The 25,680-nt window shown below is 35.5% G+C and overlaps 2 protein-coding genes across 2 annotated transcripts in view; one reads left to right on the top strand and one right to left on the bottom strand.

Moving 5' to 3' along the window:
- The window catches only part of RALGPS1 (Ral GEF with PH domain and SH3 binding motif 1), a 702,309-nt gene that overhangs the window by 304,961 nt on the left and 371,668 nt on the right, over nucleotides 1-25,680 (bottom strand). The window lies entirely within an intron of this gene.
- ANGPTL2 (angiopoietin like 2) overlaps nucleotides 1-25,680 on the top strand; it is a 52,990-nt gene that overhangs the window by 17,385 nt on the left and 9,925 nt on the right. The window lies entirely within an intron of this gene.

Here is a 25,680-nt window from a genome sequence, read left to right as displayed (position 1 = left end):
GTCCTAATTTTCCATAGAGTCTCAGAGAGCTTAAGTCATTTATTTACTCAATGTTACATGGCTAGAAAATAGAGGAATAGAGCTACAAACCCAGTTATTTTAATTCCATATATCTTAATCTTTCTACTGTACCAGTCTTTCATATAAAATTCATGAGAAAGGAAATTTATTTTTGGAAAGGTATTGAAAATATAAAACCAGTGAAAAGAACTTTTCATATTAAAGACAAACTTTATTTTGATTCACAGGCTTAGAATGTCTATTTTCAAAAAAGTATGCCAAAAGTATGCCAAACGAAGAGAGAGTTGTCACTTTAAGACTATATCAGTTCATTTCTTCTGGGCATCTTAAAATGCGAATACATTTTTGGTAATGCCTGTTCTTCAATATTCAGTTTTGAAATGTATAATTTTTCTAGAAACGGAAATATTCCATCTTATCTCATGCTAGTTCCATAAAAAACACTGGGTGAAACAATGATCCAGTGAGTTTCACTGGAGCAACTGTGGAGGAAAGGGGAGAGGAAGGAATGGGAAAGCAGGGAAGGAGAAAGGTGGTGACAAAGAATGGAGAAGGTAAGGAAGGATAGAGGAGTTAAGGAAAAGGAAGGGGAATATATATGAACAAAAAGGAAAGAAAAGGGAAGAGGGAAAAGAGGAAAGGAGAGAAGAAAGAGGAAGAAAAAGTGAAGTCTGTTCCCTTTTTCTTCCCTCCTAATGGTTCTATTATAAAAAAGTTAGACTTTTAAGAATATCAGAGAGACTGTATTGCTTTCTGGATATCTCGGTAGCAAAAAAAACAAAAAAACAAAAACAAAAACAAAAACAAAAAACTTTTTTCATAGTATTTTAGAGTTAGAATATACCTCAGATCAAAAAATGTCACAATTGAAAGGGAACTTAGAACACAGAATGGACCATGAAATATAGAATGTTAACACATAAAATCTCAGAAACAACCCAACTATATCTAGTAGGGCTGAAAAAGAATTAGACCATAGGATGTTAGAAAATAGACCATGAGCTATTAAAGTCAGAAGGGATATTAGAGATCATCTAATACAATTCTATCCTCCCTGCCACCATTCCATCTCTCCCCACACACATCCCTTTAATGAGTCAGAGAAGGAAACTGATTTTATCTTACCCAGGGAGTTAGTGGAAAAATTAGGAATCTTCTGCACCTTGATCCAGTACTTGGTTTCCTACACTATTTTGCCTTTCTGTGCAAATGTCAAATACCTTGCTTTAACAAAACTTATGATATGACACTGACTTTGTAAATCAGATAATAAAAGTGGGTTCTCATATCAGAAAATACCATAAAATAGTAATGGAACTCATCTGGATATTAAATATATTTTTATGTATATATTACTTTTCATGCACAGATTTATTACCTAAAGCAAGCAATAAATACATGAGAAACTTTGACTATGTAGATTTTTTTTAAAGAAGAAAGCTCATTTAGGGGGCTTAAGAGCAGTAATAGAACGGATGGAGAAAAGGATAAAAGTGACTATTAAAGGCAGCCAGAGTTATGTTCAAATGCACAATCACCATGTTACTGCAATTCATACTGTCAGTAGGCTGTTTTTATTTTGGCTAGTAGTATGGGAAGTCTGCACGCTGGAGGTGAAGTGGGAATTGAGGGAATTCAGGGCTCAGTTTGATCTTGCTGACCAGATTTCCCACCATATCTCTGTATCACTTCATTTTTCTTAAAATGTCAACTTTATTTTTGTTTCAAAGTGACCATAATGTAAATATTTACAAGTATACAACAGCAACAGTAATTCACATGTCTACACTTTTAAAGTTTACAGGGTGCTTTCCTGATACCCTGACAGATGGATAGCACAGCTATTTTAATCACCATTTTATAGGTCAATAAACTAAAGATCTGAGAGTTTAAGTGACTTGTCCAGGATCATCCAACCCAGGTCTCCTGACTCAAAGACCAGCTTATTTTCAACTTTTACTAGTGATTTTCGAGTTTTAAATTGAAATGACCAGGGGCTTTGAGGACAAAATTGATGTTTCTACTTCTAGTCTCTCTTCACTCATGACAGCTACCAAGATAATCTTCTTAATGCAGACCTCTGATCATACTACTCCCCTTGAGAACCTCAAGGGTTCCTCTTTGCCTAATGGCATAAATGTAAACTGGCATAAACAAAAATATTTTACTCCTTCTAGATAGAGTAGACTATTGAGTTCATAAATACCTTAAATAAAATTGAGTTCATTTTACATATCAGAAAACTCAGGGCTAGAGAGGTTAAGTAAATGACTTGCTCAATGTCACACAACAAGGGAGTGTGCAGAACTTCTGATTCTAAATCCACTATTAGGCCTTCTATAATCTAGTTCCAATCAATTTTTTTCCAGTTTGATCTCATTCTGCTTCCCTCTACACAATTTGCCTTCTAATCGACCTGGACACTTATCGCTAGGTAGTCTGCATATAAATTGGTCTGCTCTCTCCTAACTTTCTATATCTGCACAGATCATCCTTTGTGCCAGGGTGACTTCCCCTTCAATTTCCATTTCATCTACCACATCTTCCATGCATTTTGGTAATCTCTGCAATTGAAAGTCATCTCTCCATTCCAAATTCTCCTAGAGTACTTGGTCTGAACTTCTCCTCTGCCTCATTACATATCTATGTAGTCAAAGTTTCTCACATATTTATAGTCTAATCTGAACCCCTCATTTTAGAGAGAAAGAATGGAAAGTGAGTTTTCCAAAGTCTCACCGCTCGGGGCTTGAGCCTCCATTCTTCAAGCCTAACTCCTTTTCAATTACACAACTAGGGAGTTTTAGGTTCCAGTTTTTGGGCCACATTCTACCTCCTCAACTCTCACTTCCCAGGTTTTTTGGAAGCCAATTAGCCTTGTCAGTCTCAAAACTGCTAGCAGGGTCTTCCTCCCACAGCATTGTCTGATTGCTCTGTTTCTCTTCCATTGCCTTATAAACAGCTCAGAGCCATAGAAACACAACAGGCAAAAGGCAAGAAAGTCCTCATGCCTAAGGAACGCAGCAGCAGACAAAGACTGACTTTCCTTCAGTGATATCAGGATTAGCTAACAGGAATGAGGGGATCATTTTTCAGTTACAGGCAGCAACTGCCCCCGGAGGCACAAGATTCACTGTTTCTCTCCCCAGCCAAGAAAACACAAAACTCTTATCGAACTTGTTCCTGATAACTCTCTGTTGGAGCTTATCTCTTTTTGTCTGGGTCTGCTCCTAACCAGAATCATGATCATGCTTTCCATTCTCTCTACCAGCCTTCTTTTCCTCATAACATGTGCAGTCAGTCAGAATCTCCTGTGTTTGTAGAATTCATTCACTTTCACCAGAGTAAAACTATACCCTAAGAAAGAGTCTCTCAAACATTTGCTTTTATTTATAAACTTTACTCAGATCCTGGATTGGGAACCAGTGGGCGCTGGTTTCGAATCCCCATTCTTGCCATTTATTTGACACTGTTAGCTCAGTCGAATTACTTAACTTCATTTTTAAATGAGAAAACTCATAAAGTCCCTTCTAACTCAGATTTCTGTGATTCTATGTTCTTAGTTCATGGATTTGTCATATTTCTTTCTTAGAATACTCTTCAATATAATTCAATTAGAAAAATATTTCTTAAGCACCTGTTATGTACATTATGTTAAGTTCTAAGGATATTGGAGAGGTGATTCAAAGGAAAGAGTTAATTTGGAACCCAGTTCTGCTACTTACTGCCTATGTGGTTTTAAGCAAATTATTTTTTCTCTCGGGGCTTCAGTTTTCTCATCTGTAAAATCAAGGAATTGTTTTTGATGTAGATAAGACAGGGTGTCCCAAAAGTCTTAGAACAGTTTTCAGTTATCCAAGGGCAAAACTTCTCTAAGACTTTTGCAATACTCTGGATCTAAGATGATTCCCAGCCCAAAGTCCTCGTGGGACTTATAGTCTGATGTATCTATTGTTCATTTATCACAGTAGCACTTCATTCAACTGATGAAAAAGTCTCTTCAAAGGAAGAAAAGGAACCATCCTATCCTTCTACTTCTAAGAAATATTCAAAGTTGGAAGAGACATTGAAAGATGCCCTGCCCAACCCCCTATTCAGAGAAGAAATTTCCTTTATAGAATTCCTAATAAGTTCAAGGAACAGGGAACCCACTGCCTTATGGGACACTCCATTCTATTTTGGGCAACATTTTCTAGCTCCCATTCAAGTACATCCACTTTTAAAAACATACAACATTTAGGATAAAGTCTTAATATGATCTCTATTTGAATTGATAAAAAAAATCTTACAACAGAGGGCTATGAGGTGTCATATAAAGTCCACGTACCTGAACTTGGAGTCGGAATTCGGCTCCCTAATATAGCATTCATTAGCAAACATCAATAAGTCTTTGGCTTCAGTCTCCATAACTGTAAAATGAGGTGGAAGTAGAATGATTTCTAAGGTTTCTTTCAGCTTTAAAATCCTAAAATACCATTTCGCAGTGCCAACACTGGACTTGTAACACTGACTCTCTAAAGATCACATCCCTCTGAGTCTAGTCAAAGGGGAGGGAGGAAGGGTGAATGTGGAATCACATACAAGCAAAGGCTGGTGCTGGATCAAAGCAAAAGAAGCAAACACACAAAAATGCCATTGTCAGACAATTATTTCAAACATAACCAGAAGGTAGAAAAGACTAAATGATGCTTTTCTATTTGCTAAGAAAAGTAGGGAAAGTAATTTCTTCTCACTGGACCACCCCATCTATAGAAGGGGGTAGAAAGATCGCAAAATCCTTTCCAAATCTAGCATGCTTTGATCTTAAATCATCTTGATATCACAGACATAAAGCAGTCAACCAAACTTGGATGCAGCTAAAAAAAAAAAGCTAGCCAGATTAATTAAAATTAAAATGAATTGGTTAACTTTGAGCAGAGGCCAAATCTGTGGGTAGGGGCTGCTGGTTCCCTACAGGAAAAGAATCTAGCCAGTATGACCTGGGGAAAATTAGAATAAAAGGTTTAGTGTTGCTGCAAGGTTATATTGTGTTTCTAATTTCATTCTAATAGGAAGAATTAATCATCATTCAAGTCCATAAGTCCTGATGGAACTTTATGTTTAATGCCAGATACAGGAATTGGTTTCTGTGTTTGTTCTTTCCCATAACAGAGATGAAGAATATTATGGGCCAGTAGCTGATAGACCACAAGCCCAAAAGAGACCCTCCTGCTACTGATGGGGAAATATGGGAAAATATTCAGGGGGACTTTTCCTATTTCTTTAAACTATGTCCTTCCTTTCTCAATACACATGTTAACTGCTATTCCATCACTTGCCTCACCCTTACCAATCCCTACCTCAGGACGTATTACCCAATTTCTTTGTAAGTCAACTAACTGACATATAAACAAGTTGCTTACTAATTCAGGCAGTCCCTGACTTATGAACATCTGTTACCCTCTCCCCCAGAGGAGAAAACACAAAGACTCATTAGAGAGAAGGAACTTTAGAGATCATAGAATCCATTTTACAGATAAAGAAACTGAAGTCTGGAGAAAGAAATAAAAAATTTATATTGCACCTGCTTTATGCCAGGCACTTGCTAAGTGTTTTACAAATATCTCGTTTGATTTTCATAATTAACTCTGGAGATAGGTATTATTATTATCATCCCCATTTTATTATTGAGGAAACTGATGCAGGAGTTATACAACTAGGAAATTTCTGAAACTAGGTTGGAATTCAGATCTTTTTGCTTCCAGATCCATGCTGTCTCTGCTGCACCACCTAATTGTGTACTACATAGAGAAAGATAATCATCAAATAGTATATATATATATATATATAATAGAAGAAATTCAAACTTAGCTCTTCAGACTCTAAATTTAGTTTTCTATTTAATTCAGTACCATTGAGCAGGGGAGGAGGAATATTGCCCTTTATTCCCCAACAAGTAGATTTAGATCATCTAAATTTAGATGATATTGTGGTATAATGAAAATAACATTATACTTGGAATCAAGATATTTGGATCCAAATGCTCATTCTAACACTTATTAACTGGGCCTTCATTAGCCTCTCTAGGCCTGAGTTGGCTTCTCTGAAAAATGGGAATAGCAATAAAAGTACCTCCTACTCACAGGATTGGTGACTAAACAAAACAAAACAAAACAAAACTCTATGTAAATTTTAAAACAACATAAAATGTTAATTATGATCATTTTCTAAGATAAATGTAGAGAGCTGACATCCCCCATATATATGTAAAGAATATTAACACATCCTAAAATGCAAATTATCATCATTCTTTAAGATAAATGTAGCGTTGTCTTCTCTTACATAACTATAGAGAATTAACATGTTTAAATCTCTTCTTTAACTGAGATATCTAGGATATAAACTGAAGTATAAGATGGTATATTTCTGACATCCTATATTGAAATCTAAAATTTCTTTTCCTATAAGAAAATGGTTTATATTTCATGAAGAAGTGATTGAAAAAAGGTTATCAAGAGTCTCAGTGACTTGATGAGTTATGTTGTCTTTGAAGGGCTAGCTTGGGAAGTAAGTCAGCCATCTTTAGAACTATATGGCTATAGAAAATACATTCCAAGTTCCCAACAAGGATTAGCAATCCAGACTTGCATCAGGATCCAAACTGTATAACTGCATAAGTTGGGTATGGTCTGGACTTCAATTATAAGAAAATAATTGCCATAAAAGAAATGTTTGATCTTGCAAAAGGTGACTATGATCTTAAGGAAGGCTAGCATTGGAAGGGACTTTGGAATATAGAACACCAAGACTGAAATGGACATTTTATAACTATATTAAGGCTGAAAGGAACATTTGAACATTTGAACATAAATGAAGAAATATCAGAACTGGAAGGGATCTTAGAAAACAGACTATTGGAGATGGAAGGGAAGTAACAAAACATAGAATGTTACAGGAAACCAGAGTAGGACCATGGAACCTAAAATATAAAATCTTAGAGGAATCTGAGTACTCATTTTACAGATAAAGAAACTGGGGAGAAGAAAAATGACTTTTTCAATGTCACACAGCTTGCCAACATCAAGGCAGGACCTCGAATACAGGGCTTCTCATCCCAAGTTTAGCACTTTTATCTACTATACCATATTCTAACTGGAATCCTATAAAGGATAAAAAGATGGATGGATGACTGTGTGATGTCATTTAATCTTTCTGTGTTTCAGAAATATCTCTAAGATAATAAATTGAAGAGAAGATGATAGTCTATATTGATAGAATTAAGTTTCTCCCTGGTAGTTCCTTACATTAATAAAATTATAGATTCACTCCATAAACACACACACTTACACACACATGTGCATGAACATATGCATGCACATGCATAAGGACTCACCAGTCTTTCTACAATCCCACTAGTCTAACCACCCTACATAGGAATGTGAAAAACTGGATAGCCTGGTACAGGGGAAAAATCAATTAATGGTCCACAGGAAAGATAGAAAATAGAAGGCTCAAAGTTAAAGGAAAAACAAAAAAAACAAAAAAAACAAAAAACAAAAAACAAACCTCCACTTGTGGTAGAAAGTCCATGGAAATATTTCAGATGATTCATGTAATATATTTCCATTGGAAAACAATGTCTCCAAACCCCAATGTAAAAAGCATGTCTTTATCCAGCCTACAGGCCTGTGAAAGCTGCCAGGCCTGGAGCAAAGACCCATTTCAAGCTCTCTCATGTAGGCTGAAGGCCCATATCGTAGGCCAAGATTTTCCCAAAAGGTTTCCCCATAGCCAGGAAAACAAAACCATACTACTATACATAGTGATTTCTTGTGACAATGAAATTACATATTTTTTCTTTTATGAGATACATGGTAAAGACCATTAAAGGGGTAACCAAAATCCAGGAAGACTTGAGTTCAAGTCTTTGATAATATTATGTGACTCTGGACATTCCTCAACTTCTCAGTTTCTCCGCTACTGGCTTGATTTCTTATAAATTAGAGTCAATTCTCTATATATTTTGGAGATGAGGCCTTTATCAGAACCTTTAGCTGTAAAAATGTTTTCTCAGAAAAAGTGAAATAACTTGCATAAGGTTATATAGTAAATGGTAGAGAATAGGATTTTTAATTTAGTTTTTCCTGACTTCAAAACACAAGTCTGGGCTAAAATCAAGAAATAAAAACAGTAGAACAATAAAATTGGTTTCTACATGGGTGTGGCCGATGAGTCACTCACTCTTTTGAAGTCACATCTGTCATGTTTCTTTCCCCATAAGGCTATGATTCCCAGTTTACATTATCCAAAGAACCATAAGAGATAGGGGAGGAAAGGAAACTGAGAAAGCACCTGATTGCAACCCTTTATAAAGAAGCTGAGTGAGATAGAAAAAGGAGCAATAATATACTCAGATGTTAGACAGATGCTTGATTGTTCAGGCAATCAGGAAATAAGCATTTATTAAGCACCTACTATGTGGCAGACACAATTCTGGGCATACAAAGAAAGAAAAAAAGAAAATAGTCCCTTCTCTAGAGAACCTCATCCTTTTATAGAAAATAATATGTAAATAACGTGTGTGTATATACAATTCCTGTAGAGGATGAATTTAGAGCACAGCTACAGAGGAAAGGTGCCTGTGCTAAACATGGACAGGGGTAAAGGTGGGACTAGAACTTGGGTCGCCAGGTGGCTGCCTCTCAAATACATAACACTCAGAAGAATTCACTTACTTTTGACCATGATTCTGTGCAAAAATCCCCAATAATGACAGCAGGAATCATACAGCTGTGTATATAACTGTTTAAAAAAGGACCCAAACAAAACAAAACAAAACAAGAAACCACCCAGTGGAATAAAGATAGTTTTCTTGTCTTTTTTTTTTTAAGTTAGTCCAGCTGCTTCAGGCAAAGGCAGGAAGCCAAATGTTATCTCATATATTTATTTTGCTACTCAGTTACATAAAAAGCAAATTCAATTCCTTCATCATTCTTACATTGGTCTCCCTGCCAAAAGCTTTGGAGTTCAAGGTGCTAACCTAAGGTTACATGGTTCTGTCATATCCTAGCCATCGAAAGTTGTCATGAAGAAACCACAAGATCATTGTATGAATTACATACATCCTTGTTGAAGATTTTAAAATATGTAAATTCTTTCTCTGGTGACTGCAAGTAGGATAAGAAAGGATCTAGAATGAGCAGTCTTGTCACACAAAAAAGTTTCTGATTACTTTACCCCCAAGAAACTGAAAGTCATATGCTGTCTCCAAACCTTGAAGGAGCTGGTCGTTAATTGGGGAGCGGGGGAAGGAAAGCGAGGGAGAGAGAGAGAGAGAGAGAGAGAGAGAGAGAGAGAGAGAGAGAGAGAGAGAGAAAGAGATATGGAGAGAATGTGACCTTGGGCAAATCAGTTAACCTTTCTCTAACTCAGTTTCCTCATCAGTAAAAATAATAGTTTTCTTATATAGTGCCAATTTTCCAGGGCCTTTACAGCTCTGATGTCTAACAATCCTGTCACTCACTCTAAATTCAATAAATATAGAGCACAGGTGAGCAAGGTGAATTGGACAGAAAGAAGTCAAAATGAACTTGGCTTCAATCCTGTTTGACACTTACAGATTCTAAGGTTACCGAACCTCTCAATATTCTCTATAATTTTCTAAGTAGCAGAAAAAGTGACAAGCTATAGTATGGTACCGGGAGTTTGCTCACCTTTACCAGGAAATCAAAGCTCTGGTCCCCTAGCTCCTGCCTAAATGGAGTTAATATTCCAGTCGCTCTAGCAGATGGTCTTTGTGAGCTGTGTAACTAAAAGAATTTGTAACCTAGCAGCCAACCTTCTAGCAATGAACCACTTTATTGAACTAGGCTAGTTCTCAAATGCAAGACACAAAGTCCATCTCTGTCCCCATCTTGAAGTCTTTTTAGCTTGATAGGCCCAGCCAGCCCTGCCAGGCTTTGAGAACCTATAGTCATCTCCATGGCAAGGCAGAAGAACATGTCAGAGGAAGCTACAAAAACTACTTTCTGGAGGAAATGTTTGTTAGATAGATCAACAGAATTGATGGGATCCTATTACTGTGTTTATTCAGCCATGAAATAAGCATCATGATACCCAGCAAAAAAGAGAGGACATTCCTATAGGAGGAAGAAACTGTAATGTGGGTTATGGAGGTTCTATCAGGATAGATCCTACTGATATGTGAAAATAGTTCCAGTTGTAGATCATCTTGCCTCCTAACCATAAGCAACCTGGTACCTTCCTTTTTCTCTATGCTAGAACACTCAATTCTTTCAAGTAAATATTCTAGGGACAGCTATATATATATTTTGGAGATGAGGCCTTTATCAGAACCTTTAGCTATAAAAATGTTTTCCCAGTTTATTGCTTCTCTTCTAATCCTGTCTGTATTTGTTTTATTTGTACAAACGCTTTTTAACTTAATATAATCAAAATTTTCTATTTTGTGATCAATAGTGATTTCTCATTCTTCTTTGGTCACAAATTCTTTCCTCTTCCACAAGTCTGAGAGGTAAACTATACTATGTTCTTCTACTTTATTTATAATCTCATTATTTTATGCCTTTATACCTAAATCATGAACCCATTTTGATCTTATCTTGGTGTACAGTGTTAAGTGTGGGTCAATGCCTAGTTTCTGCCATACTAATTTCCAATTTTCCCAGAAGTTTTTGTCAAACAGTGAGTTCGGGTTTGTCAAATACTAGATTTATTAAAGTTATTGACTATTTTGTCCTTTGAACCTAACCTATTCTACTTCAACTAATCTATTTCTTAGCCAATACCAAATGGTTTTGGTAACTGCTGCTTTATAATATAATTTTAGATCTGCTACAGGTAGGCCACCTTCATTTGACTTTTTTTTCATTAATTCTCTTGAAATTCTTGACCTTTTGTTTTTCCATATGAACTTTGTTGTTATTTTTTCTAAGTCATTAAAGTAGTTTTTGGGGAGTCTGATTGGTATAGCACTAAATAAATAGATTAGTTTAAGTAGTATTATCATCTTTATTATATTTGCTCTCCCTATCCAAGAGCATTTAATAAATATTTTTCCAATTGATTAGATCAGACTTAATTTGTATGGAAAGTGTTTTGTAGTTTTGCTCATAAAGTTTTTGAATTTCTCTTGGCAGATTGATTTCTAAGTATTTTATGCTATCAGTAGTTACTTTAAATGGAATTTCTCTTTGTAACTCTAACTGTTGGACTTTGTTAGTGATATTTAGGAATGCTGATGACTTACGTGGGTTTATTTTGTATCCTGCAACTTTGCTAAAGGTATGGATTATTTCTAATAACTTTTTAGTTTAGTTAGAAAACTCTGGGGTTTTCTAAGTATACCATCATATCATCTGCAAAGAGTAATAATTTGATTTCCTCATTACCTACTCTAATTCCTTTAATCTCTTTCTCAACTCTTATAGCTGAAGCTAGCATTTCTAATACAATATTGAATAGTAATAGTGATAGTGGGCAACCTTGTTGCACTCCTGATCTTATTGGGAATGGTTCCACTTTATCCCCATTACATAAGATGCTTACTGATGGTTTTAAATAGATACTACTGACTATTTTAAGGAAAAGTACATTTATTCCTGTACTCTCTAGTTTTTTAAAATAGAAATGGATGTTGGATTTTTATCAAATGCTTTTTCTGCATCTATTGAGATGATCATATGGTTTTTATTAATTTGGTTATTGATATAGTCAATTATGCTAATAGTTTTCCTAATAGTGAACCAGCCCTGCATTCCTGGTATAAATCCTACTTGGTCATGGTGTATTATTTGGGAGATGATTTTCTGTAATCTTTTTGTTAAGATTTTATTTAAGATTTTTGCATCAATATTCATTAGGGAGATTGGTGTATAATTTTCTTTCTCTGTTTTCATCCTACCTAGCTTAGGTATCAGTACAATATCTTTGTCATAAAAGGAATTTGATAGGACTTCTTCATTACCTTTTTTTCACATAGTTTCTATAACATTGGAATTAATTGTTCTTTAAATACTTGGTAGAATTCGCATGTAAATCTATCTGGTCCTGGGGATTTTTTTTAAGGGAGTTGATTAATAGCTTGTTCTATTTCTTTTTTCTAAAATGGGACTATTTAACCAATTTACTTCTTCCTCTGTTAATCTGGGCAACCCATATTGTTGAAGGTATTCATTCATTTCATTTAAGTTATCAAATTTATTGGCAAAAAGTTGGGCAAAGTAACTCCTAATTATTGCTCTAATTTCCTCTTCCTTGGTGGAAAGTGCTCCCTTTTCATTTTTAAGACTAACCATTTGATTTTCCCCTTTCCTTTTTTCTAATCAAATTTAACAAGGGTTTATCTATTTTATTGATTTTTTCATAAAACCAACTCTTAGTTTTATTTATTAATTCAATAGTTTTTTTTTTTACTTTCAATTTTATTGATCTTACCTTTTATTTTCAGAATTTCAAGTTTAGTGATTGACTGGGGTTTTTTAATTTGCTCTTTTTCTAGCTTTTATAGTTGTAAGCCTAATTCACTGATTTTCTCTTTCTCTATTTTATGCAAGTAGGCCTCTAGAAATATAAAATTTCCCCTTATTACTGCTTTGTCTGTGTCCCACACATTTTGGTATGACATCTGATTATTGTTATTCTCTCAGGTGAAATTATTAACTGTGTCTATGATTTGCTGTTTCACTCAATTGAATGATGCTCTCTTTCAAGATGTTCCGCACTAGGTAATTTTCCCCAGTAATGAGCAATTAAAGTCACTCTTTAGAACCATCTTCAGGACACAGTATTATTAACTCAGATCCCTCAGATATATTCCAGGGCAGAAAGTGACCTTATCACAGACCCTGACATAGACACCCAAGATAGCATAGAGAAAATTCAGAAAAGCCTTTATTACCTTTCCTAAGGCCTCAAAGTCACAAAATAAAAACAGGGAAATCCCAAACCAAGAGAGATGAATTTCTGTAGGCTGTGTTATCTGGAAATCCAACATGTCATCTCTGCCTTCAAAAAAATACAAGATCATAGATTTAGAGCCCTAAAGCTTTAGAGGTGATCCATTCTCATCCTCTATACCTCAGGTCCAGAGAAGCCCAAGACAGTGAAGGCACTATTTTAAAAAATATATCCAGCACCTAACACAGTATCTGAGACATAGTAGGCACTTAAAAATATTTGTTTCTGAATCATGTTGAGTAACTTGTCTAAGGTCACATGGTAACAAATTGGTGTGGGAGTCAAAAAAAGAGCTGAGGTTTTAATCAAAGTCCTCTGATTTCAGATGTAGTATCTTTCCACTGAACTCTATTGCCTTGAAGTCACTGATAAATGTTAAACAGCATAGGGTCGCAGTTCTCTACTAAAAACAACAGTCCAGGTTAACAAAGACCAATTAAAGAAGATTCTTTTAGATGTGAATTTCACAGTTTTATACTCATAATGCTAAACAGAAATAATACAAAGTGTATTTGGGTTTTTATGGATTAATAAACTATGAACATAGAAACCATAAACATTCTAGAAAATCAACCTCACATTAAGAGAATAACAGTTTAAACACATCTTCCACCTTCACTCTGTTCTCCTTTCACTACATCCTTTGCATGCTGCCAGACTAATCTTTTTTATAGTCATAAAGGTCAAATCTGTTCTCTGCTCAAAAATCTTTATAGTTGCTCTCTATTGCTTTCTCAGTTTTGAATATCTTCCAAAGCTCTTCACAATCTGGAATTGCCTTGCTTTTCTACCCTTCTCTCAATTTTATATGTGCTGTACACTCCAGACATGTAAGATTATTCTTTGTCTTCAAATTGTTGTCTACACATTCCTGGCTCTATGCTTTTGGTCAAGTCTTTTGATACAGAAAGCACACCAATCTTTCCTCTAACATCTCACTGCCCACCACCATGACTTTATTTGACAATAAAAAAAAAAAACAAAGCAAAACTAGTAGATGAGTTGGAAATGTTGGAAGCCTTAGAAGAAATGGCTCTCTCCATCGTAAGCATTTGTGATAGAAGAGAAAAAAGAAAGAATAGCCTGACATGTGTCCTAGATTTTTGGAAAGAAGATGTCATAAGATCCAGAGAACTAATTTAATTTCTGTAAGGAAAGTCAATCTAAGAAAGATAGGAATCTCTCAAGAATGAAATTCTGAAGATATTTTAATATCTTAATGATACAGATAATCCCTCCAGTAGCATAGGTCTCAACTCATCCATGTCTTCTTCTCTGGTGCAAGCAGTGACACCTTCTCTCATTTTAAAATCTCCTAAAATACCTTTTTTAAAAAAATATTCTTTATTGTCTTACCTTATTCTAGATTTAGACACAATGGCACAATTTTTACAGGATCCTAACATGATTTTTGTATTTGTTCTCCATTAATTCCCCCACTGCTTTCTCTTTTGTATATTTCTTCTTAAAATTTAAATTGCTCAATAAGTTTCTTGTGCATACACATTAGTCTTTTTAAAAAAAAAACATTGTTTTTCTCTTTTTGTTTTCAGAATTTCATTCTTGGGAAACTTCTGTTTCATGTGGGTGGACTTCCTTTGCAGAATTTTACTCTCTGGGATTCTACCTAAACTTTGCTGGAATTCTTTGGGAAAAAAATATACTCCAGAAGTCTGTTCTGCACATCAGAGTATGATTGGCTTTCTTCTCATACTGTATCACAAATTATAAGATGTAGTGATCACTTTTCCCACATGGTTCATATCATTTCCACTAACATGTTCTTCCTTGTTGATGAGAATCAGATCTAGAAAAGAAGATTGCTTCCTCTACCTTTTGAAAGATGAAACTGTCATTAAGACAAGGCAAGAAACTAGCTTCTCTGCTTTTGGCAGAGTGAGAGAGCTTCATCAGTTGACTACATAATCAAAGTCTCCCATAACTATTATATTATGAATCTTTGTAGTATTTGTAATCTCTTTCCCAAACTCATCTGTTTCCTCTTTCTGTCCAAGAGATTTGCAATATATTCTAATGAAAATAGTTCTTGTTTTTGCCTCCATTGATCTTCACCCAAATACTCATAACTATCCTTCCCTTCTCTGGTTCTTAGATTTCCCAATCTATCTTTTTAATATTTAATATTACTCTTCAATAATGCACACACACACACACACACAACACACACACACACGTTATACTAATTCTGCCTCTTTTGACTACAGTGTATTCTGAATCCAAGTTATGGTTTTCATTCTACCAAATTTCAGTAGAATGAAAATCATAACTTAGATATAGAACACATCATATTCAAAAGAGACAGGGTAAGTAAAACATAGATGGTTTTCTCCTTCATTTTTCAGTTTAAAGTCCATCTGATCTTCTTTTTAAAGATTCCAGCCAAAAAATTCTTGCTAACACTTGTTAAGTATATTCCATTCCTAGATTTAAATACTAAAGAGAGGAGTTTTCATTTAATTCTAGAGGCATCTCTATAACTACTGGGAACCAATGGACTTTTTGAGCAGTGGAATGACAGTTATATTGTACTTTAGTAATATCACTTAATAGCAATGTGGAAACTGAATTGGAAAGGGGAGAGATGAAACAGGAAGGTCAATTAGGAGACTGTTGCATTAACTCTTACAAGAGGTGACAAAGACATGAATTATGATAGTAGCCCCCTGAGTAGAAAGAAAATGGATGCAAGAAATAGTATGGAAGTAGGATAATCTAGACTTGGCAACTAAGTAAATTTGGTAGATGAGGAAGAACGATGAGTCAAGAATAAATCTAAGAAATGAAAGGATGGTAGTACCTTAACAGAGAGAGAGAAAATTTACAAAGAGGGGTGGATTTGTGATGGGGTGGCAGACAAAAATTTGTTCTGTTTTAGAGAACACCATCTCTACCAGTAGTTTCTTGCTTATTTCTTCTAGATTCTTTTGAGACACTATTGTTCATACTCTTAGGAAACATCCAAAATGGTACTAGTCATCATCATTTGACTTAAGTCCTAGATGATTCTGTGTAAAATATTGGATATGTGTTCTTTGAAGTCAGCAGACTGTCTGTTTTGTTATCAGGTTGACAAATAACTGCCTTGGTACCTTTGAGTGGAAATACACCAACAGTTATTACTGATTTTTCTTCCTTTGGCTTTTTTGGGGGTGGGTTTTTTTCTTAATTCACAGCACCATGTATCCAAATCATCATTCCTTAGTAGTCCATCTCCCTTCTTCTGAAAAAGTCTTGTGTCTATTATTTCCAGGTGTTCAGTGGTTGTTTACCCATTTCTCATTTGTATCACATTCTTCTAACTTCCTGACCAAAGTCAGGAGTCCCCTTCAGACTCCTTTTATTCTTTATTTTCATGTTGATGAACAATCATTTTTGAAAGAAAAAACTCATTCTATCTTCTAACCTGAGAGTGGAAAGGCCTTCTTTCTAAAGGGAATCTCCAAAGAAGAATTCTTTTTGTGCTCACATTGTAAAACTTTCCTAATAACAGAGGACTGACTAGCTGTCAAAACTGAATCTGGAATTTCCTACTGCAATACATCTGGTGTCTCTATGATTCATAACTTTAAGTGTTTCCTTTCACACTGGCCATGATTTTCAAGGGAAAGGGTAAGGAGTTGGGAGTGGAGAGGGTAGGGAAAGGTCATTTGAAAAGAAAAGGGAAAACTCTTGCAATATAAGATAGGAGGGGTCATTTCTAAGTGTCACATTTTAGAAAGGATAATAATAACTTTGAGTACATTTGCATAAGGGCAGCCAAGATGGTGAGGAGATTGGAAACTGGGCCATCTAAGAAATGGTTGAACAAATTGAGACTATTTCACCTGAAGAAAAAACTAGAAAGAAAGTTGGGGGGAGAGGAAAGAGGGAGAGATACAATGACCATTACTTTTGAGTATTTTAATTACTGTCATATGGGAAAGGGATTAGAAGATTTATTCTTCTTATTTCTAAAGACCAGATCTAGGAGCAATGGATGAAAGATGAAAAGATGTAAATATAAAGGAAAGAAAATAATACCCAACAATTATAATTGGCTAAGAAATAAATAAAAAACTTCATCACTGGAGATCTTCACATAAGGACTAAATGTCCAGTTGTCAGGGATCTTTCTGAGGGAACTTTCATTCAAATACTTTTGCTCTGTTTGCTTTGACACTGGGAGCAATATGTAATTTCACCAGTGTGGATACTTTTTATATAGACCCATGAATGTATACATCATAAACTAGCCACACCTTTTCATTCTATGTCATTCTTATCAACTTTCTTTATAAATCATCCAGAGAAAATGTATCCCACTCCTTAGAGGCCCTTTGCCCTTTTTTTTTCTTTTTGGTTCGTTTTTGTTACTTCTCAAAGGTACCAGTTACCAGCTGGGTTTACTGTCTGTTGATTCTTCATCCTCATCATGTAATCAGTTAACCTTTTCTTCTGCTCAAATGATGATAGATTTCAATCTAATTCCTACTCATAACGTCATCACCAATTTGTGGATGAGGTAGAATCTGACTGCATTCCTCCCCCAATTTTATATTGTGACATAATTATATTTGAAGTTTAAACACAAAAAGGACAAAGAATTTGATATAACTCTAACATTGAATATGCAATTTATTTTTATGATTCCATATTTGTTTTTTAGTTTTTTAACCTGAAATAGATTTTCTTTGGCTTTTTTTTGCAATTTGAAAATGTCTTTAACTTCAGCTGAAATTAAAACATCTTGGTTTAGTGAAAAGAAGGAATTGAAGTTCAAGTAAAGACCTATAAGCCCAAGTCTGCCACTTACATTCTTGGGCTCATCACCTTCCCTTTCTACAACTCAATTACTTTCATTATGAATAAGGAAGTTGGATTAAATGATATTGAATGTCTAACTCTAAATCCCACAATCCTAAGATTCAGAGAGTTTGTTTCTATTTTAGTTGGTTGGACATCTGTCCTGGGCTCTACTAAGTGCCCTCAGGTTCTCAAGAACACATGGAGCACTAATGAATCTGTTAAGTTAAAGCTCTAAAAAGCTAATAACAACAACTTTTTCTAAAAGTATAATGTGGATGCCAGCAACTAAAGAATTACCTATGTATGTGAAATTATATATGTCTGTATATACACACGGAGATGAATATACATATACATTCATATTTTATAAAGGACTTGTGACTTCATTGGCATAAAGTAGTCCTAATGAAGAAATATAATATACCAATATAATTCAGCATCTAATAATCATGGAAAGTTACCTGGGTTACTAGGAAATTAAAATGACTTGTTCAGAACCACATAGTCTGGCTTGGAGTCCAGCTCTCTAACCATTATTTCATGTTGGCCCCCCCAGCTACATACATGAATATACATTTCTACACAGACACATACGGTTGAAGAGTAATTGCACTATATATGAAGGCTCTATGACTTCTTTAATATGAAAGCTCCATCCACTGATACCAGTTGTATTTAACATCTAATCTAAGAGTTAGAAAGGACCTTAAGAATTATCTATCTCAGGAAGTCTGTGGATAGATTTCAGGAGGGATGTTGTGAACTTAAATGGGGGAAAATCATCTTTAATTCAATAGATTTATTTTTTGCATATAAAAGCATCATCCTGAGAAGAGATTCATGGACTTCACCAAACTGCCAAAGCAGTCTATGACACAGAAAAAGAGAACTCCTGCTCCAATGCAACCTCATTTCATAAATAAAGAAACTGAGACCCAAAGAGGGAACATGATTGTACAAGATCGCCAGCTAGAAGGTGAAAAAGAGGAGACACTTAAATCCAAGTTTTCTCATTTCAAGCCCAGTGCCTTTCTCTCATATACATTTCTTTCCTGCCTCCCCTGCAGGTTTAGGTTCTTTATTAGTTTCTGTGGCCAAAATATGTCTTCTCATCCAGAAACTAACATAGGCGCTGAGATCATAGATTTAGAGCTGAAAGGAGTTCCAAAGGCCTTCTGCTTCAACTGCCTCTTTTTAAAAATGAGTAAATTGAGGTTCGGAAAGGGTGTCAGAGGCACAAGTCCATTACTCTATCTACCCACCATGAACATTGCCTTCCTTCACCAATACCAACTTAGAAGGCATGAGCTTCTATAGCCAGAAATTCTAACCAACCAACTCCTGGCAAATGTGCTAATAGTGTAACTCTCCACACATAGCTTGGTCTTTTGGATGCAGTCTGTTGCTGGGCTCTTCACCTTGATGGAACCTGCAAAAGCTTATATTCATTTAGTCTGGCCCTGAGAGCCCAAGGCACCCACCACGCAATTTAGAAATGCTGAAGCATGAAGGGAGGCCAACATTAAAGGGAGCAGTAATTGCCATAATAAAAATAAAATTCATAAGCAAAAGAAATCCTGTCAAAGCCAATGTGCTAAAGCTGTAGAAGGCTCTATCAAAAGGCTGTGGATGTCTAGACCATTAACATTTTTATGTTGGTCATCCACATTTACATTTTACACGGTTGTAAAAATCCCACAGAGCTAGAGCAGGAATCAGAAAGACCAAAGGAGTCTTGTTTAGCAAATTTTTTCACTTTCCTACCCTTCAGAAGCCCAAATAAAAACCAAGTTTAACCGAAGAGCTCAAAGCATATCTTGTGGTCTGAGCAGTAATAGTAAGAGGGAGCTGAGGACTCAGAAGGGACATGCTTTTCTTTCCCCTATGTCTGGCAGTATTTTTGCTGAAGCAAAGTAAATATGATTGAATTGAGTGTGTTGAGATTAGAAAGGAAGAAGAGGCCAGCTGTCTTCTCGCTTAATACAGTAAAATAAATGGGAAAGAAAGAGGGCTCTATCATCAGCATATGGGCATGACAAGACCCTGGGGCTGGCCAGAGAAGGGGAAATTGATCTCTAGGAGTCCAGATTCACTCACAGTCTAACAGATCCTAGGGATAAAAACAAGCAAGTTCTTCCCCTCTTCTTCCCCCTTTCACTGAAGGAATGGATAAGCAGTGGGGAGATGGTTTGGGGGAAGGATGTAGAATGTGGATATATTTGGACCAGGAAGATAATATTAAATATTTAGTACCTGAGGCACTAGGCATTTTTGTGAAGGAGGCAGGCTTCATCCCCAAATGCTGTTCTCTTTCTTGACTAAGGATTCTTAATCTGGGGTCAAAGATAGATTTCAGAGCATCTCTTAACTTAGATGGGGAAAATATCTTTCTTTTTATGAACTTTTTATTGAAATTTAGTATTTCCTAAAATTATTTAAAAACATTATTCTGAGAAGTCCATATGTTTAATCATATTGAGAAAGGGGTTCAGGACCCAAAAGAAGTTAAAAATTCTTGCTATAGAAGTCTCAAACATGATTTCTATATGTGGAACTTCCTTGAACATCAAGGATATGCCCCCACCAATTTAGATTCTTGTCTAAAGAGTTGTTTATTGTTTTGTTTTGTTTATTTTCCCCTTCAGATCCCATACTGGATTCCTCAGTCTAGAAGTCTAGAAGGTATCAATAAAAGAATCAGATTCTCTGCCAACCAAATCTATGATCACAAGAATTAAAGATTTGAGTTAAAAAAACCAGGTTTACACTATATTAGTAATAGATAGGATCTCAAGAACTGTGCTGTCTGAGGAAAATAATTCTAGATATGGAATTAGGAGACCTGAGTTTGACATCAGTCTCTGATTCTTAACTGGCTAGTTGGCCATGAATAAATCACATACACCTCTGGGCCTTAATTTCCTCATCAATGAAAGGGCACAATACTTGCAGTACTTAATACCACCCTAAGCTCCTAGGAGGATGAAACTATCTAGTTCCACACCCTCATTTTCCAGATAATGAAATTAAGTTATTCTGAGGAAAGTATTTATGTGACTTTTAAAAATGTGAGCCATTTCTGTCATATAATGCAACTCATTCAATTCATAGATTAAGAAACAAAGGCTTAGAGAGGTGGAGTCATTTGACAAACAGTAAGCAAATGACAAACAGTTCCTAAACCTTACCTAAGATGTTAGATCCAGTTTTTTATTGATGAGACCGAATTTTTGTCCATTCTTTAAAACCCATTTCATGTCCTCTAGGAAGCCTTCCCTGATTCCTCCCTACTAGATAAAAATGATCTTTCTTTCCTCTTTGTAGCTCATACATGACTTTTATTTTTTCCTTGATTTATTCTTAAAAAAACAAAATAATCCAAAGCAAAACAAAACTAAACAGATCAGTGATTTCATTTAGGTATGAAAATTGTAGTGAAATTTCTACCAATGTAGAAATTTAAATTATTCAAATAAGAATCATAGAGAATTGCCAAGATTGGGAGGAAGAATTGAAAGTATTAGATAACCTGCTTAAAGTCTCACAACCAGTACCAAGTCAGAATTGGGACTTAGAACCATATTTTCATATCTCCGAAGCCATTTCTTTTATCTCCTACTTCATACTGCTTTTCATGTCAAATGGTCTGGATAAATATACAGATGTATATGGGGATGTATAGACATAAGAGTAACTTGTCTAGATAAGTTTAATTCATTTATATAATTTTGCATAGCACAGTATAAACTATAGATTTGTAACATAGTATACAATAAGTTGTATGGGTAGAAAAAGGTCTTTCACCTTTCACTTTGGGCTAGGTTATACCATAAGTTGTCCACAGAGTCTAAATATAGTCTTAATGTAGCCAGCCTTCAAACATCTGTGTGAAAAAGCAAATGTCTGGATTGTCGGCTTAGGCTTCTCCTTCCATTATCATTCTGGATGCCAGTGTTATTGTTGGCAAAGGGTTCAATTCTAAATTACCTTCTAGAAGGCAAGCCAAAGTCAGCGCTGGCGGAGCTGTTTAGAGTTTTCCAAAGGAAAAGGTTTGCCTACTGCACATTTTAAATTCTGCTTCATTAACAAAAATTGATTGTAGTTTTTTAAAAATATTTCAATATTTTTTCATGGTCTTAAAAATTCCACTGAGTCTTAGTTCAAGTAATTTACTTTAAAAGCAAACACTCTTACTAATCTAGCATTCTGTCTGGCAGAAGTTCAATAGCAAATATTCCAGCAACTTCAAATATGTTAAATTCTTTCTCTTTATTAAAAAAAAAAAGTGCTTCTTCACAAAATCACAGAAACTCACAGTCATCTAGTCTCATGGGTCCCTAATTATAGCAAATCTGACAACTAGTCATCCAACCTTTGCCTGAAGACCTCTAGACATAAGTGTTTATAATCTTCTGGGGCAATACACTCTACTTTTGGACAGGTGTTGCTGGTAGGAATCTTTGTCTTATATCAAATCTTGCTTCATCAATACAAGTTCTGACCTTGGGAACCTAAGATTATGTCTAGTTTGACTTCTACATGACATCCTTCTAGACACTTTAAAAAAAAAATTACCATTCCCTTCCTAAATTTTCTTTCTTTTAGGCTAAACATAACAACTAGTATTCATAAAGCATTAAGGTTTACAAAGTGCTTTATGAATAAATATGTCATTTTATCTTCAGAACAACCCAGGGAAGTAGGTGCTATTAATATGCCCACTTTACAGATGGGAAACTTGAAGCAAACAGAAATTAAGTGACTTGCCCAGGATTAATTAGTGTCTGAATTCAAGTCTTCTGGATTCCAGCTCAAGTACTTTCACCATTGGGTCATTTAGGTTTAAGTTCCTCCAACTCTACTAGAGCAAGTTTTTGGTCTTCTCCACCTCTTGCTTACTTTGTTCAAAATATGCTTTAGTTTGTCAATGTCCTTAGTAAAATATGGTATTCAAAACCAAACATACTTTAGTTTGTCAATATCCTTCATAAAATATGGTACTCACAACCAAATATATCATTCCAGACAAGGTTTTATACCAGCAAAACATAGTGGGACTATCAAGTTCTTTGTAGCAGATGCTATTTCTATTAATATAGCTTAACAGATCATGATATCTTTTGTTGGCTGTCATGGAATCAAGATTATCAGTTGAAATCAAATAGTTCAGTTCAATAGAGTATTGATCTAGGCACCAAGGAAGATGAAATTTAGGTAAGACATGGTCCTTACCTACAAGGAACAAGTTTAGTAGTGGAGAATAAGACATCAATGTTGACAATTCATAGTACATTTTATATAAATGTTTATTTTTTTCCTTTCCCCAATATCCAAACACAAAAGAGAATTACAAAACAAAGTGCTATGTAAAAATTAAGTGAGGTCCAATGGAAAGGTTGCAGCCAATTTCAGCTTTAGTATACTCTGTATATGGGAGCTATTATTTTTCATGAGGGTAATGTTCAGGAAGGGCTCTCTAAATTCTAGGAGGTATCATTTGAATTGGACATTAAAAGATGGACAGGAATTCATCAGAGATAGAGAGGGAGGGTGGACATTCCGCTAGAGAATGATGTGAGGAAAGGCAGGAAGGTAGAAACAGAGGGAGTGTTTGGGGATCAGAGGGTAATCCAGTGAGTTTAGAAGGGAGTAACATGAGATAAGGCTGGAGAATTGTGTGTTTCGGGTGGGGAGGGTCAACCCAATAGTCCAGAGGCTTGAATACTGGGCAAGGGAATCTAAACTTTACTCAGTAGTAGTAAATAGTTATTGAGGTTTTTTGAGATGAGGAAAAGCATTTCCAGATCTCTATATAAGGAAGATTAGGGTAACAGAATGGATTGGAAAAGGAGTAGAGAATAGAAGTAGATATTTTAAGAACTTGTTAAAATAGCTCAGGTATTTAGTAAAAATACCTGTACCTAAATAGCAGCAACATTTGTGTGTTAGGGGTAGAGATACAACAGGGCAGAAAACTATTGCAATGGGTTGGGAGGAGTGATACATGAAGAAAACAACTAGGGTAGCGGAAATGAGTGGGAAGTGGTACTGTGTGAACAATCTATACAGTTGTGATGGGAGGAGGGGAGGCAACCTGTTGCCACTCCATTTTATAACCTCACTTTGCCCTATTTTCTTACCTTTAGGGGTGTAGATTCAGTAGAGCACAAAGCACAGAGAGGGTGGTCTCTGGACTGCCATTGGCAGGAAGTATTCAATTCCCCCTCTATTAACACATGGGAAAGACCTAAATGTCTGATCCTAGTGATTAGTTCTGGTTTTTAGCAGTGGGAGTTGAGAAAAAGGAATGGATATAAAAGATATCATGGAGGTAGAAATAACATGACTTGGAGACAGATTGGATAGAAGGATGGAAAAAGGAAGAGTTAAAAATAACTACCAGGTGGAGAACATTAGAGACTGAGTGAATAGAAAAAAATACATCGTAAGGAAGAGCTCTTTGAGAGCAGAGTAGGCTTTATTTTTGTCTTCATATAACACCTGGAACATAGTAGTTACTTATTGAAGTGAACTGGGCAAACAAAAATAATAAACATAGTTTTAGACAAATTGAAATCATATTTATAATAATTTTCTGGGAAGAAAGTTACAAATCTTTTCATTAAAAATGTCTTTCCAATAAGGCTAATTAAATGAGGATAGTTTGAGTGTTTTTGTGGGAGGAGAAGAGCTTTTAAAATAGTTTTCTCCATAGTTTTTTGGCATTATCATATTACAAACATCTTCTGTCAGATATACCTGCAATACTCAATTTCACCTGTCTTTAGTGCCATAAAATGATAGAGATCACCATATCCATACTGTAAACTTATGGCTACATCCTCACATATCACCTGATTTCTTTTCCCTATGGCAGATCTCATTGGTTTCCCTCCCCCATGGATATGGAACAGGAAAGTTCTTCTCTGCCAGTAACACGTTTAAAATGTCTTCTACCACTCATTTCTTAGAATTTATTGTAAGGAGGACAGCAAACAAGAATTGCAATCATGGGACAGAAAAGTCAATACTGTTTGCTGACATTTTGTGGGGAAATGGCAGCCTCACTGCCATGTCTCCTATTCCATCAGGAGCCTGGGAAGGCAGCCAGAGTCAGCCAATGAATGAGCAGAGCACATTAAAGTACATGCCATATTAAGTGCCAAATAAGTAAACAGATGAGGAGCTTGGGGGTATGAAATGAGGCTAAAGCTAAAGGAAGTTCCCTTCTGAAGAGAATTTTACTAAGAATAATAGTAAGAACCATGCACATTTATAGAGTTCTTTCAGATTTATAAAGTGTTTCTTTAGGACAATGGCTATGTACTATGAAAGGCAAAAAAAACCTAACGAATGAGTGGAAAATGAATGGGAAAAAAACACCTTTTATTAAGGATTTACTATGTGCCTGGCACTGTGCTAAGCACCAGGAATACAAATATAAAATTGAGATAGTTCCTGCCCCCAAGAACCTTGCATTCTGGATGTTGGGGGTAGGGAGGGGAAGAAATAACATATATATAAGAATGAAAGCTAAAGAAGGGAGTGTCTGGGGAATCACAAGAATGGTAGATTGAGCCACAAGGTAGTTAATTGACATCCCCTTTTCAGGAACAATCTTAATATGGTAGTATTGATTTGATTTTCGAGACTGGAGCAGGAGAAGGACATCAAGGAAGAAGATACATTCATGGTTCATGGTGGCAAGGTAGATGTTGAGATGGAATATAAAGCATGGTCTCTGGTGGTCTGGGTCAGAAAGATATAGTAAAGTAGTTGTGTTTGTGCTCATTCAGGGAACCATCAAGAGAGCTTGATCAAGGTAAGTATTCCAAGATAGAATTAATTCCTCAAGAGACTTAAAATGTTTTTTTTTTTTTTTTTTTCCAAATGGTCGAG

This window comes from Antechinus flavipes, chromosome 2, assembly GCF_016432865.1.
Source record: "Antechinus flavipes isolate AdamAnt ecotype Samford, QLD, Australia chromosome 2, AdamAnt_v2, whole genome shotgun sequence".
NCBI classification, from domain to species: Eukaryota; Metazoa; Chordata; class Mammalia; order Dasyuromorphia; family Dasyuridae; genus Antechinus; species Antechinus flavipes.
Note: the sequence above shows the minus strand (reverse complement) of the source record. Positions and strands in the feature narration are given on the sequence as shown.